The following is an 11,514-nucleotide window of genomic DNA, read 5'->3' on the forward strand; positions in this document are numbered from 1 at the left end:
GTGGACGAAATTCAGTAAAAGTTTGAAGGTGAACTGCAGGATCGGGACGCTAATGCAATGCTAAATAAGTAAGTTAATAAGTACACATACAAATGTATTCATAAGCGCGAATTAGCTGTCAGAGAGATATATTCTCCAGTAAAATTTTCAATTTGTTGGTTAGGGCCTTTGTGAATTAAGCTAACGATATGCATGAAAAGTGCCTAATAAATAGGCCAAATAGGTGCTATAAGACTTCATTAGTCATAAATGACGCAGGAACGAACTCCAGAAGAGGCTAAATATGAGGTGTTTATAGTATTTTAGGCGTCATATATGACTCTCATTTAGGCTCATATTGTAAAGTAATGTATTGAATGTAAACGCTCCGATTTAGAAATATTTTTTTGAACGTTTGCTGGGTAACTTAAAATGTGTGCACCGGTATGCATTATTGGGTGAAGATTTTTGGAAAACACTGGATTATAGATTAAAAGTAATTCAACCGATGGCGCAAAAGATAACTACCTTTCAATTCCACCAATATAGTATACATCGGGTATATTTGGATTGATTTTCTGTTTTTTTGGCATATTTTCTAAAACATAATTTATACCCTTCTTTTGGGTAAATATTGGGGTATTTACCCATTTTTACCATATATTACCGGGTATCTTCCATTTGGGTATTTACCCTTTTCCCATCTCTATTAATATAGGAATTAACGGCTTGCTTGAATGATTGCACAACCAATTTAAATTTTAGTTTGCCATTTTCAGAAGTGGAATACTTTTATACACAAAAAAATTAAATAAATCAAAGTTAATCTAAATTGGCTACAACAACTGTCTCAAGTGTTTTTTGTTCTTTAACAATGATGTGATGTGATGCACACTTAAGAAGATTACCATGGAAAGGCCTAGTTTTTGGTATATACGTACATATGTAGGTTTTTTCGTGTCTGCCACATATGTTTATCGCTAAATATTTCATGCAGCATCGCTTCAATGATTTGTTGCTACACCAACAACGTTTGTTCAATGTTGTACTGGTAATTTTGTACAAAACCGTTGCTTGTTTAGATTTGGGTCAAACTAATGACCGTTTGATGGAAGAGTGTTTTTGTATGGGCTTAGTAATGAGAAGAGTGAAAAGTATGAATGAAGTTGATATGACTTGGCATAGATAATTCTGAGACACGGTATTCTTGTAGGTATGTAGTACATTTTAGGTTAAGTTTGAGAAAACTTGTCAAAGCATCAGCTTATGCTAACAAATTTTATTAAGTTTTTGATGGTTCTATAATTACTTATTTTGAACTTTAAAAGTAGTACAGTTTTTCTTCAATGAGCTATTCACAGTTTTGTATATCTTTTCTTACACTTACACTCAAAGTCTCTTCGACTCATGCATAATTTCCACGTGTTCTTTCACATTTCAACATAACAACATTCATACATCTTAACGTTCAATCAAAAATTATTTGAACTTAGTATCTGCCCAACCACAGGTATTACAAAAACAAGCTTTTGAATCAAACCATATCCAAGGCCAAATGTTATTAGCTGTTTTCATACCATTAATGGCGGAAACAAATTACTTTAATGGGTTTATTGTGTTGTATGTATGTATGTATGTTTTGCTGTTGATTAGCGAAATATAATTCGACTATATTAAACTAATTGTATTGACAGTAGAATTTGGCGTATTAAATAAATAAATGAAAGGCGCGCTAAACTCCGAAGAGATTTAAGGCCGAGTTTATCTTCCGATTTGCTTCCTGCTCCTTTTAATTTTTCCTACAAATTGGCGGGACGGCACCTACTTGTTTTATGCCGACTCCGAACGGCATCTGCAAGGCAGATAAGTTTTCACTGAGAGCTTTTCATGGCAGAAATACACTCGGAGTTCTTGCCATACACTGAAGGTTTCTTCTAATTGAAAAAACTTGTTTCTAAAATTTTGATGTTGCTTTGCCCGAGGCGTGAACCCAGGATCTCCGATGTGGTAGGCGGAGCACGCTACCATCACACCACGGCGCCGCATATTAGTAGGAAAATTAAAAAAACAAACAATCGGCGGGATCGGTTGTATGGGATAGGTATATACTATATACATATAGCTCCGATCAAAGTGATTTTTTCAGGAAATATTCTATGATATATTAGAATAAATATCACCAAGTTTAACGTTTTTATATTGGAAATTAAGGGAGAAATGGCTAAAAATCTTTCTATCTGAACGATCGGTTGTATGGGATATATATTATATATAGCTCCGATCGAAACGATTTTTTCATGAAATCCTCTATGATATATTAGAATAAATATCACCAAGTTTAACGTTTTTATATTGGAAATTAAGGGAGAAATTGCCAAAAATTTTTCTATCTGAACGATCGGTTGTATGTGATATATACTATATATACCTCCGATCAAAGTGATTTTTTCAGAAAATCTTCTTTGATATATTAAAATATATATCACACAGATTCACGTTTATACTTTCTAAATTAAGGGAGAAATGGCCAAAAATCTTTCTATCTGAACGATCGGTTGTATGGGATATAACTATATATAGCTCCGATCAAAGTGATTTTTTCAGGATATCTTCTATGATATATTAGAATATATATCACCGAGTTTCACGTTTATACTTCCTAAATTGCGGCAGGAATGACCAAAATCGTCTTATCTGAACGATCGGTTGTATGGAAGATATATGTTATAGTGGTCCGATCCTACCGGATCCGACAAATGTCTAATATAATACAAAAATACATCCTTGTGCCAAATTTCATTGAGATATCTCAAAATTTGAGGGACTAGTTTGCGTTCAAACAGACAGACGGACGGACAGACGGACATGGCTATATCAACTCAGTTCGTCGCCCTGATCAATTCGGTATACTTAATGGTGAGTCTATCTTCTATATTTCTCAACGTTACAAACATCGGACCAAAGTTAATATACCATTTCATGTTCATGTTTTCTTAACGAAGTATCAGACATATTTAGATTCCCCAAATCTCTCCTCATCTTATGCCAAAAATTTATATGCGTGCTAGTGAGAGTTTGGAAAAGCGGCAGAGAAATTTTAGTTAAGCCTCCTTAAAATCAGTGCTTCTAAGTAGATTTCTAATTTCAGTTCTGTATTTTGGAAAAATTAGCACATCTTAACATGCTTATCAAATTTTAACTGTTATTTTCATAAAGCAGATTTTTTTTAATTTTGGCCTTGTACTATAGGTTGCTTTTCATATATTAACTCCAATTGACGGTACTTAGTAGAAGTACCAGAATATTTAGACTAGATGTTTGAACATTGAATAGTTGATTTCCGTTAGATCTTGCTTACAAGGGCTAGTATTTGTAACATCATTATCATGAACTGACGCTAATTGGGAGCACAAAGTCTGTTGAATACCCAGAAACCTTGACATCCCAACAGTCACCAGATTGATGAGCCTACACCGCCCAGGGACTTAAGGAATCATCTCCGTAAGCATTATGAGGAAATACGGCACCCGAGAACACAGCCGTATGAAGCTAAAAAACGCAAGCAGGTCCTCAGTGAACTCCACAAAAAGGCGTCAGACCTCTATCCCAGAATTGCCCGTTGAATCCTGTACTCAAAGAGCAATATCCCAAACTAGCAGAGGAGGAACGCACTGTCCCCAGGAAAACGCGAGTCACTCTATCTCAACTCCGACCTGGATACTGTAACAGGTTAAACTCTTACCTACCCAGAATCATTATGGTCCACCCCTGTTGAAACAGTAAGTTTCCTTGAACACCCGTTAGAGGACATTGAAGACAATTTGCGATCGGTCGCACTTATCCACCACCCTTTGAGAGGATCGCAAATTGTGCTTTAAAATTTTTCTTCTGCAATTATGGCATTATAATCCGCATAGAACTGGAATCGGATTCCTTTGCCAAATATGAGAGGCATTAGAATCCTCCTTGCGGAAATCCTTACGAATGTCTTGTAAATATCTTGTGGAAGTCACAGCCTAGCCCGCCTAGATTATGTCACAATTCACCTCCACAGATGCGGATTGGATGTAAAATTTTAAAAATGAATCATGATATTCGGCTTTTATTAGAAGTCAATTAATTAATTGCCTTGAGACGCCTTGAAGGTAAGTATATCATTGACATTATTTTCCACATGAATAAAATCGATGCCCTTATGAAAGCTGTGCAGCTTCTTATCATTTCATATAAGTTGCTTGTTTTTTTTTTTTTTAAAGCTATAAATCATACAATAGATGCGAGAACTCATAAATTGACATCAATATTCTTTAACGGGAGTGCAAATAGACATATGTGTTAGATGCGTTGGTTCCACATTACAGTTGAAAATATGGTTGGTGCCATGTGCGGCACATTACTGCATGGCATACAATGTGCCAGAGTGACGCGAGTCCCCCTGGGAAGTCTGCTTTCCTCAACTGCGAGATTCGGACTCTGCATTAATCAGCATTTGACTTCGCCTTTTCTTCACGGATGAGGCTGAGGGACTGTTAATGCTTATTTGGTTCAAATGACGGAGTTATTGTGAGCCATATTTCTTAATAGTGCCTGCGGTAATTACTCCTTATGTCCTTGGGAGGTAGGCCACTTTAATCAGATCTCTGTTATCATGGTCATGCTTCTGAGTATTTAATAGTAAGTGTTTGTTCAGCATTTCGTTTCTCTCTTTTATGGGGAGTATTACCGCTTGTCGTTGTTGTTGTAGATTAAGACACTCCCCGATGGTTTTGGGAGTGTTATCAATGTTGAGGGTCCTTTGTCGGATATGGATCCGGTACGTTCCGGTAACAAGCACCACAAAGGTACTAGCCCGATCATCTCGGGAACGATTTATATGACCAAAATAACCTTCTGTACCCATATCAATGGTGAGAGCACTCCCTCTTCTGGGCATGCCTACGTATTTCTTAGTTGTACTCCTTCTTCGACAAGTTACTTGGGGTAGTCAGTCGCCAGAATTATCTCACATTTCACCTCCACAAATGCAAATTAGATCCTCCCTTTTAAAACTGAATTATGATAGTCGCTTGAAGTGGAAAGTCAATCAATTTATTGCCTTGAGACGCTTGAAGGCAAGTAAATCATTGCCATTTCATTGCAGCTTTTTATCATTTCATTTTAAAAAAAGACATAAATCAGTTGGTCTTGTATTATGATAATACAAATGGTTTACAGTATACACAAACATTTGCTATGTTTAGCCCAGCCAACCTTTATCGCTGATACAATTTGTTGTTACAACTGCAGAAATATGCACTTAACGAATGCTTTTGCTAGTATTAGCGGTGTGGAGTTAAGTGGTTCTTAAGATGCATATCTGCTGGAGTAATAGGCCTCCAAATTTGATCATCAGATTATTACTTCAAAACTGTATATATATAATATAGACGATAAATTTATAATGATGTTAAAATGATTCCCACGACTGTCAGAATATAAGCCAGAGAGAGTTCGTATGTGTTGTATGAGAAATTGTACTTAAACCAACACAAACTTGGTCTGATACTCTTGAAGGCTAATTTTTAACACGGGAGTCCTGGCCCGACGCGCTCCCCATTTGATTGGCTGGGAATAAGGCGTTGATAACAATCGATTATGACAGTCATAGGTCACTTCCCAAGGCAGTCGGTTCTATGTACCGGAGCGACTCGGGATTTTTCCCGACCAAGGACTGTCATTTCAGTGTGACCCCATCTAATTTGTTTCGTCCCTCCCACAAATTTTCATCCTCCCAGCAGCTCCTTGCAGCAGGACTGCTCCATATTCTCTTACTCCGGGAAGGCATCGAATCCAATCCGGGTCCGTCTCCTGACCCCGGTCCTGAGAAATGGTTTTGCTGCATCTGCCGGAAAATAATCTTTTTAGGACGGTCATACTCTGTTCAGTGTGTCTCGTGCAAGGGATGGTTGCATTGGACAGGTTGTTCTGGGCTTGATCCCAAAACCCGACGTCCACGTAACTTTTTTAAATCTTTTGTGGCTCCTTGCTGTTCACGCCCAAGGGCGTCCCGTAGTCTACGCCTTACTTTCCCAGATGTTCTGGTCTCCACGACGGTAACCCCCCGACGGGGTTCATCGCGTCATGTTGCCAGGTCGCAAACCCAAATCATCCGGGTACCCCAATGCTTGCCCAAGGACGCCCAGTCCCAGGGCCACAACAGCAATTGCGTCCTGGCCTTCCACAACCCAGGCGTAGTCACCCGTCACTTACCCCCAGATTGGCGACGTCTCCCCTTATGCACTTCAGAATCCTGCAGTTAAACTGTAATGGACTAACTGGGAAGATTACGGATATAGTTGATTTCATGAAGCGGCACAACATCCGCATTGCTGCGATTCAAGAGACTAAACTCACAGCAAAATCTGCATTGCAGACCTGCTCTGGGTATAACGTGCACAGGAAAGACCGCGAGAGCGGAAATGGAGGCGGTCTCGCGTTTATCATACACCACTCTGTGCAATATTATATATTTGATCCTGGCATCGACCGCAGGGACAATGTCTTAGAACGTCAAGGCCTATCTGTCCGGTCAGGCGATGCAAACCTAGAAATCATCAACATCTACATCCCTCCTGCCACCTGTTGCCCCAGTGGATACCGCCCTAATATCAGGGCCTTACTCACTGGCAACAATCGCATTATCTTAGGTGATTTCAATGCCCATCATGATCTATGGCATTCAAACTTGCGGGCGGACAGTAGGGGTGAGATGTTGGCGGATCAAATAGAAACGACGTTCTGCACAATAAACGGAGACGCCCCCACACGTATGGTAGGAAGCTGTCACAGCTCGCCAGATATTTCAATCGTGAGCGCAGAACTCGTAAACTGCGTCAACAGGCAGCCGATGGGAACATTGGCATCCGACCACCTGCCCATACTTATTTCGCTTGAGCGTACCGCCGATTTCATCGTCACTGAAAAACGCACTTTCATAAACTTCAAAAAAGGAAAGTGTGAAGAATATAAATCCTTTATAGACAGCCGCTTTGCTGCCCTCACTATCCCGACTGATGCCCGCCAAGGGGAGCATGCCTTCCGTAAGGTCATTAAATCGGCCTCGGCACATTTCATTCCCGCCGGGAGAATTCCCGAAATCCGGCCCACTTCCCGGCGGAGGCCGCAAACTCAGCGAGAGAACGTGACCTTATAAGACAGCTTGATCCATGCGACCCCCAAATAAGGGATATAAACCAACGCATCAGATTGCTTGTGGATGAACCCAAGCAGGCGAAATGGGAGGAGCACCTAAGAGGTTGTAACCTCTCTACCGGTGTGGGTAAACTTTGGTCCACCGTAAAGTCCCTATCGAATTCGACTAAGCACAAAGACAAAGTTTCCATCGCTTTGGCGACAAAGTGCTGTCGGATGCGAAAAAATGCGAGAGCGCTTTCTGCCGACAATATAGACGGAGAGCCAATAGACACGCACATAAACACAAATTCAGCGCGTCACCAATCACCATCACCGCTAAAGAGGTTGAGGACGCCATTGGTCGTGCTAAACCATCCAAAGCAGTGGGCCCAGACGGCATAGCCATGCCGATGCTTAAAAGCCTAGGGAAAGAGGGTTTCAAATTTTTAGCGCATGTCTCCAATCTGTCTCTTTCCATCTTTGTCATACCTGAGAAATGGAAAATGGCCAAGGTGGTCCCGCTACTAAAGCCTGGGAAACCAGCTAACATAGGTGAGTCGTATCGTCCGATATCTCTCCTAACGCCAGTGGCAAAGACGCTTGAAGCCATTTTGCTCCCTTATTTCCAAGCAAATTTGCAGCTAGCCCCTCATCAGCATGGCTTCAGAAAGCTCCATAGCACTACCAACGCGCTAAATGCCATTAGCACCCAGATAAATTGCGGTTTAAATCAATACCCCCACCATAGAACAGTACTTCTAGCACTAGACCTATCAAAAGCTTTCGATACGGTCAACCATGGCTCGTTACTGCAGGACCTGGAAGGGTCTACCCTGCGTGGTCGGCAGGCATCGGTGCAATTTAGAAACGAAGCATCAAAACCAAGGAGAATTAAACAAGGGGTGCCACAGGGTGGTGTCCTATCCCCACTTTTGTTTAATTTCTACATATCTAAGCTACCTTCACCACCGGAAGGAGTCACAATCGTTTCCTACGGCGATGACTGCACAATAATGGCCACAGGCCCAGGCCCAAAGATCGATGCGCTATGCAATAAAATAAACGGCTACGTCCCTGATCTCTCCAGTTTTTTCGCCTCGCGAAACCTGGCATTATCACCGACTAAATCTTCCGCGACCTTATTTACAACATGGACGCGCCAAATGTCGACCATTTTGAACATCCACGTCGATGGCACTACGCTACCGACTGTCCTACACCCCAAAATCTTGGGTGTGACGTTTGATCAGGGTCTACATTTTAGTGAGCACGCAGCCGCAATTGTTCCGAGAATTCAGAGCCGTAACAAAATCCTCAAATCCCTCACTGGCAGTACTTGGGGAAAAGATAAAGAAACGCTCATGACTACATACAAAGCAATTAGCCAGCCGATTACGTGCTACGCGTCACCCATATGGTCGCCAAGCCTAAAAATCACCCACTGGAAAAAACTACAGGCCTGCCAAAATACTGCTCTCAGAATCGCCACGGGCTGTCTTCTTATGTCCCCAGAACACCATCTGCATAATGAGGCGAGAATACTCCCCATCAGGGAGAGAAATGAAATGCTGACCAAACAGTTCCTGTTGAATACCCAGAAACCTGGGCATCCCAACAGACATCTGATTGATGAACCAGCACCGCCTAGGGGCTTAAGGAGTCATCTCCGTAAGCATTTTGAGGAAATACGGCACCTGAGAACCCAACCGTATGAAGTGAAAAAACACAAGCAGGTCCTTGGTGAACTCCATAAACAGGCGTCGGACCTTTATACCGGGAATTGCCCGGTGAATCCAGTGCTTAACGAAAACTATCCAAAACTTGCGGAAGAGGAACGCATACTCCCCAGGGAAACGCGTGTCACTCTTGCTCAACTTCGTTCTGGACATACAAATTTATGCCCCGCTTGCAACGTGTCCCCACATGACACCAACCATCTCTTCAATTGTAATGTGGAACCAACGCCTCTAACACCCCTTTCCTTATGGTCCACCCCTGTTGAAACGGCAAGTTTCCTTGGACTCCCGTTAGAGGATATTGATGACAATTTGTGATCGGTCGCGGCTATTAGGTGGGGCGAGCATTGCTACAACAACAACAACAGTCATAGGTAACCCCAGCGGCTTAGGGGGCTTAGAATATACCCGTGGCAGGTATACCTGTCTTAAGAGGCGACTAAAATACCTAATTTATTCAAGGGGTTGTGTAGCGCAACCATTTCAAGGGCTTGCAAGCGCAATATATAGCTTCTCCAACCCAATTGTCAACCTCACCTACCCGTGGCGAATACTGTTTCTTTGAAAGCCGAGGCTCTGCGGACCCCAAATTCTTATGGATCTAGGGGTTTGGAGGGCGGGATGGTCTAGAAGGTTTTCGGTGGTCAATCCAAATCGTTCCCGAGATGGTCGGGCTAGTACTTTAATGGTGCTTTGTTACCGCAACGTACGGGATCTGTATCCGGAAAAGGACCATCAACATCGATAAAACTCCCCAAGGCCTTCGGGGAGTATCCTTATCGCTACAAAAACAACAACAACAACAACAATAACAGTCATTAGTGGAACGGCATCTGTGAGGTAAATGAATTTTTCATAACAGACTCGAAGTGTTTGTCAAAACACTACCAAGGGGCGACACCGCTTAGAAACAATTTGTCTAAAGTGTTTTAGTGTTGCTTCTCCCGTGTCTTGACGCCAGGCCCTTTAGTAGGCGGTCGCCATATGTACTTGTAAAGTATATGGATATTCAGGTTCGTAATGTTGCGAAAAGCTAGTAATTATTGGCATATACAAATAAGTATTACATAGGTACATACATATTATTCGTAGATATAAAAGTTTAGCATCATTCAAATTGTCCTTGTATCTCTCACCCCCTAAGCTAGCTACTCAAAAATGCCATTTAACATTGAATTCTGTGACGTTATCACTTCCTTTTAGGTACCATCTTAATATGTACATTCATACACACACTTTTTGTTGTCACTATTTCACTTGCAACTTTTTCTTCATTACATTGTTCAAAAACGTTTTTAATATCCTGATGCAGGAAACACTCGAGTTTAAACGCGTTTCACGTTTGGGTGGTGGGCTGATAAGTTGTTTGCTATGAACCATTGAGTGATTCGGGGTCACTGAGTCTGTGTGTCGTTCTTTGTTTACTAGCTTGCGAATCAACAATCGGCATCACACGCTGTACACACTGCAACCCCTTGACCAATGGCACACTTTTACTGCGCACTCATTCGCATTTTTAGTATGATTTACAACTTTTCACCTTCTCTTGTGGTTTTTTTGCATTACACGGACATTTCCACGATTTTCATCGTATTTTCTTTGACGTACGTATTTTTCACGAGCATTTTCTTTGTTTGTTGCTTTTTACATTTTTCCCAGCACAGCAGCTTATTGATTTTTCTTCAGGTTTTTGGTGTAAGAACGATTTTACATCCGTGGAGCGCTAGTGGCAGCTACCACTCAAAACTGATTTACCACTTTCTTCTCTACCTGCCAAGATTTTTTCGCATGGAACTCAAGACGGATTCAGTATAGATTCGCCTTGCATTGAACTGTGAAAATATTCGTAAAAAAATTACAATAAATACACAAAAATTTGCATGCGCCTTCCCCCAACAAAGGCTGTGAAAATTTTTCAACCATACACACCTTCTTTCTTCACATTTCAATTACCAATTCAACTATTTTTTGTATTCACTCAACTGCGGTATACTTTCTTTAGTACTTTCATCATCTTTTATAATTACATTTTGTTTAATTTTCACTTTTGCAAATTTTTTTCTTCTAATTTTTGTGTAAACTAGCGCGACGACGTAGAAACGAGCAACCAAATCTGTCCAAGAAATCGCGAACAATGAATTCTGACATATTCTGCTTTGTGTGACATTCGGTTTACAGCTGTCAACGCGTCTTTGACGTTTTAATTTTCTTTGTGTCTTGTTATCGTTGTCCATGCTTTGTTTGCTTGATTTAGCGTTCATTTCATTTCGTTGTTTTCTTCTTTATTTACGTTTTGCGAGCAAAACAATGGAATTCGACAAGAAAACCGTGCTACCAGACCCAACATTTTGAATAACGCCCAGGAAAATGCTGAATATATAGCGGTGATTTTATTGGAACACGTAGAACAAGCGGCCGCCTTGGTGTGTTAGCGTGTTTGCCTTTCACACCGAAGTTTTCGCGTGCAAGTCGCGAACAACGCAGCATCAAGGATTTGGAAAGCAGTTTTTCAGATTTTCAATTATAATATAATTTGGTAATTCTTTATTTTAGCTCACAACTGGTAAAAAAAAACCAACAACAAATTTATCAATATTACAACAACATGAAAATTTTCAATTCTGTT

The 11,514-nt window shown here is 40.9% G+C and overlaps 1 protein-coding gene across 3 annotated transcripts in view; it reads right to left on the bottom strand.

The window, feature by feature from the left end:
- The window catches only part of bchs (WD repeat and FYVE domain containing 3 bchs), a 79,678-nt gene extending 68,692 nt beyond the window's left edge, over positions 1-10,986 (bottom strand). The window contains exons 1-2 of one of the 3 annotated variants that reach the window (XM_067765103.1): positions 10,818-10,986; positions 10,025-10,720 (exon numbers count right to left, since the gene is read on the bottom strand). The gene's annotated coding sequence lies outside the window, so the exon portion shown is untranslated. Of the gene's footprint in view, positions 1-10,024; positions 10,788-10,817 lie in introns of those variants that run through there. The other 2 variants (XM_067765106.1, XM_067765104.1) reach the window with 2 other exon arrangements.
- Between the last annotated feature and the right edge of the window lie 528 nt (positions 10,987-11,514).

This window comes from Eurosta solidaginis, chromosome 2 (genome assembly GCF_040869045.1).
Source record: "Eurosta solidaginis isolate ZX-2024a chromosome 2, ASM4086904v1, whole genome shotgun sequence".
NCBI classification, from domain to species: Eukaryota; Metazoa; Arthropoda; class Insecta; order Diptera; family Tephritidae; genus Eurosta; species Eurosta solidaginis.